Raw genomic sequence first — 5,000 nt, forward strand, 5'->3', positions numbered from 1 at the left:
AAAAAAAAAAAAAAAAAAAAAAAAAAAAAAAAAAAAAAAAAAAAAAAAGAAAGAGATAATTACATGTAGCAGAAAACTGCCTTATCATTGCAGTAGTTGTATATTTTTTTCCAACCCAGCAATGAGCTTAGCAACTTGCACATTAAGGCTTCTATTAAGATGGTATTAATATCATAAATATGCAGGAATAAAACCACTTTCAGAGTTCAGAATAATAACTGCAACCTTTCCCTCATATAAAACCTTTTATCGAAATATCTCAATGTGCTTTCCCAACAAACATAAACACTCTGCCCTCCACTTTTGCAAAGCATCAGTTTAAATGCTGTCTTCAGTTGATTGATTCACTAGTTCAAAATTTGAGGAAGGACTGGGGAGAAATAAAGCGAAGTACCTGATAGGATTATGATTTTAATTCTTAGTGTTTCATACAGCAGCCTCTCCAGTAAGTAAGAAACCCGAAAAGAGTATGTCTCTTTTTGCATTGTGCTGCAATCACTGCAGAAGAGAATGTGGGATGTTGTGGCTTTGGTAAACTCCCCCATACGTGACATTGAACGCGTACCACTCGCAGAGACTGGCTACGTACTGATGCAATGCTAGCTAAGAATGAGTCAGGGCCCTCGAGGCAAGAGGCCATGACTATCTCTCCCTCAGGATCGAAGGCCAGCTTGGAAACAAGTTGAAATAAGGACTGACCTAGAACAAAAGCCAGGTGGGCCATGAGCATAGCACCTGGGAGAAGTGGAGCATTGGGTTCCCAGGTCTTCCGGGAGCCATCCTGGTCTTCCGGGAGCCATCCTGGTCTTCCTGAGGTTGTTCCTAAGTGAAGATCTTAGAGTGTCTGAAAGGAAAGCTAAGTTTTGCCCTGGGCCATGCACACGGACTAAATCTGGAAATGGAGGGGGACTTCCCTTTTCTGGACTTTGTTTCCTCAGTTCCAAAAAATAAGGAAATTCTGTTACCACATCAGGAAGACTTCTTCCCCCCCCTCACACCCCACAGAACAATGACAGGCGTGATCCTCTGCCCCTGGGGAGGCGTGAAGGGTCTTTTTTTTTTTTTTGGTTTTTTCGAGACAGGGTTTCTCTGTGTAGCTCTGGCTGTCCTGTCCTGGAACTCACTCTGTAGACCAGGCTGGCCTCGAACTCAGAAATCCTCCTGCCTCTGCCTCCCAAGTGCTGGGATTAAAGGCGTGTGCCACCACCGCCCTGCGTGAAGGGTCTTTTAAAGGGCGTGGAAGGAATGTCTTCCCCCAAAGATTTTCATATTCTCAAGGAACTCTGGCAGGCCCTCAATGTTTTTCAGCATTTCTTGATCCACTTGAAGCAAGCCAGCACACACAGTTAGGATGGGAAGGCAAATGCCTTCTTCATCCTTAGGTTCCGCAAACATCCGTGAAGGGCATTTTATCAACACGTGACCACGTGGGAGTGGAGCAGAACCAACAGGGTGCCTCTCTGATAACCTGCAGCACCCTGGCCATGGGGGGCCTTGCCGTAAGGGGTCATGCCACCCAGTCACTGCCTTCTCTGAAACACTATCTCTTAACGCATCTTCTTCCTGGAATCACACCCCGGGAAGTCATTTATTTAAAAAGTCACAAAAATCCATAAATATGTCAGCCTCATTTTTCACCTAAAGGAGAGATGACAAAGAAAGATAATCTTTCCCATTTTTGGATCAACTGATCTAAACTAAAGGAGACTTTATAAACAGCCACAGGTCTGTAAGCGCTGCTACACTTAGTACATTGTCGTCTTTCAACAAGAATTTTAGTTATCCCCGTTAGAGTGTGGAGATTGTTGAAGTACTTTTAAAACATCATGATTTTCAAAGCTTAAGGATACCTGGCATACTGACTTATTAGCCCTCAAGGAATCCCCAGGAGTAACAGGCTGGACATTTGAAATACTGAGAAATTTGTTTGTTTTCGTTTTTGTTTGTTTTCAGTGAATAAAATTCTAAATTGTATCATTGTTGATGAACAAGCATACCTTGTTTTTTAAACAAATGTAAATGTTTAAAAATTAGAAGGAAAATGCTTGCAAGAAGATCTTCCAGGGAGGCAAGAAAGGGTTCTTAAGAGAGACCAGTAAGAGCTTCACCCCAAGCAATATCTATCAACCACCAGGTCTCTAGTTTGCCTTTGGCAAGATGAGGGAAGAGGGATTGTCTCAGACTTTTTCATTCAATTGATTTCTTTTTTCTATTGTACTGATTGTCTGTAAACCTCAGGTGAAGAAAACAAACTGCCATCTAGTTGATAGAGAAAGTGAGCTGAGCTGAGTTAAAGTTAATGGAGATAGATTCTAATCATAGTGTTTGCCGGGTCTGATGCTGTGTTGGTCTTCCCCAAAGCATCACGGGGATAAACTCCCTTGAGTTGCCAGCTTCCAGCTGGGCTCCTCAGCAGAGACTTCTGAAGTTCTTTGAAAGCTGTAACAGAAACTGAAAGCCAGACAAAACTCACCAGAGAGATAAAGCACCAAGAATTCTAAGCTTCAAGAGGAAGCAGGTGTCTGAACAAGGGAGTTTTTAGAATGGGACAATGGAGCAGCCGCAGGGGAAAGGGAAGTTGGTTCCTTCTATTTCCGGAGAGAAGGGGGAAGCTGCGTAGTTAACTACTAAACATTTTCAGAGCAGAACCGGGACCCAAGCCAGGGTTACTGGTAGGTGATTGTCTCTGGGGCGGTTTTTTTCTGCAGGGGCACTTCTTGCTTTGTTTGCTTGTTGACTAGTATCTAAACTGACATTTGGAAACCCAGCCAGATGAAGGGGCTATATTAGCTTCACAGAGGAATCCACTTCCCGAAGGCACTGAACTTGTAATTTATGGGTGATGGTGCATGTCTTTAATCTCAGCACTAGGGAGGAAGGGGCTGGTGAATTTCTGTGAGTTTGAGGTCAGCCTGGTCTACAGAGTTCCAGGACAGCCAAGGCTACACAGAGAAACCCTGTCTCAAAGAAAAACAAACAAAATCAAAACAAAAGAATATGATTTGTAAGAATCTATTTTTTTTCATAGAGAGAGTACAGTTATAAAAAGTGCTTACTCAGAACTTAAACATAAAGAATGATGTAAAATATGCAACATGGTAAAATTGCACATTTATATAAGAAATGGCTTAATTCTATTATTATTTTTTTTAAAAAAACTATGGAATAAATTTTACCTAAAATCATTCTATTTGAGACTGTGCTCATCCCCCGGATGTTTATAAATCAAGTCAACCACTATTCCATGACATTTAATCACCCTGGCTACACAGGCTGTGTGAGAATTGTACAGACAGACTACACAGGATGCACAGACAGCTCTGTGACAAGTATTTCAACATAACCTGGCTTTTTCTAAGTCACAAAGGGATTGCCTTCATCTTCTAAGCCATGTGATCTGTAACAAAGATCACCGCCCCCACCTCCCGACAGTCACCAAAGAAATAACCAGCTGTCCGGCCGGGTCTGCTCAGGACAGATGAAACTCTTGCAATGAAAAATTTCAGTGTTCAACTCAAAGTCTCCAATGGGCCTGGAAAAGTTGGTCACCATAGTGATCTGAGGGTGAGATGAAACCAGTAAATCCATGCCATAAGCTCAGTGTCCTCTGCCATCTCTGCCCTCTCCTGTTCTCTTTGTGTCCTGTCTTCCTCCCCTAGACCAGTTCTCTGGCACCATCGACAGAGAACAAGATTTGTTTCCAATCAGATCCCAGCCTTAGTTCCATTGTGTGACTGTTTTGTTTTCAAGCAACCTGGTGATGACTGGGAAAACGTATGTGAAATATTTATCAGCCGACTTATCAGCAGGCCTGACGCTTATGTCCCCTTATCTCCAGGATGGTTCCTGCTACTGGTCTGGTTCTAGTAGAACTGATACCCAGCTGCACTGTGGACCAAGTACCACACTCCTGTCACAAAACTGTATGCAAACCAATCTTCTGTACTTTTATCAATAGAAAGTTAAGAGATGGGTGTAAATAAAGCAATGCCCTTGTTTGACTGTGGGTTTTCAATCTTTTTCTTTCAACATGAAAACAGAGACTTTGCCCTGTAGCTCATATACTCAATTACGCACAGGTATAGGAGACCTTATAAACACATACTCGTAAACAGAGAAAATGCATACACGCAGATCACATAAATTCATAAGCAGAAAGAGAGAGAGAGAGAGAGAGAATACAGATCATATAAACACATAAACAGAACCCACCCCTCCCCCCAGCACACAGATGGTTGTTATACTTTTGAACTAAGAGAAGCCAATAAGCATTTTCCCCCTTTGTTTCTTGACTGTTTGGAAATAGGAGAAAAGTTAAGTGGCCCTAAAGAGGGGACCAGATGGGATCTGGAAGGAGAAACCTAGAGGAAGCAAAATTGCAGCAAGAAGGCTGGTATTGCTTTGGAGTTCCTGCCAAAATCGAGTTAGAAGGTCCCAAGCTCCACAACTGTGGCCCCTGGGGAGTCCCACCTCAGTCAACCTTTAACCCTCAGAATCAAGGGGAAGCTGGGCTAGGTAAGTTCCACATGTAGAGGGCGGAGGGTGATGGAGCGTCTAAAGCCACAGGCCTGGACAAGCTTCCAAGTGGGCCTGCCCGACAGCCACAGACACCAGCTGAGCCAATAGGGGGAACTTTCTGTCTGACGAGGACTGCTTCCCAAGATGAGTACGGGCAGTTTCCTCGGCTTCCTGTGTTTAAAATGAAGGACTCTGCGGCTTTCTATGACCACTCACGTCGGATTCTTTGCTCTGAGAGGTGTTTTTGCATTTGTGAAGCCTGCCAGGAAACAGGGTGAGTCATGAGTCATGGCTTCTGAGCAGACAGTATTCGGCTTTAGAAATTCCCAGAGATATGACTTGTTTATAGGAAAGGAAGCAGCTATTCTGAGCTGCCTGAGGAAGAGGAAAACGCTGCCCTTTTCTTTTTTTCTTTTAAACACCCTGGTGAAAGGTCAGATCGGCAGCTGCAAGGCAGTGAGCCCCCGGTGTAAACACTGGTG

The sequence above is a fragment of the Mastomys coucha genome, unplaced genomic scaffold (genome assembly GCF_008632895.1).
Source record: "Mastomys coucha isolate ucsf_1 unplaced genomic scaffold, UCSF_Mcou_1 pScaffold14, whole genome shotgun sequence".
In the NCBI taxonomy this organism is placed as follows: domain Eukaryota; kingdom Metazoa; phylum Chordata; class Mammalia; order Rodentia; family Muridae; genus Mastomys; species Mastomys coucha.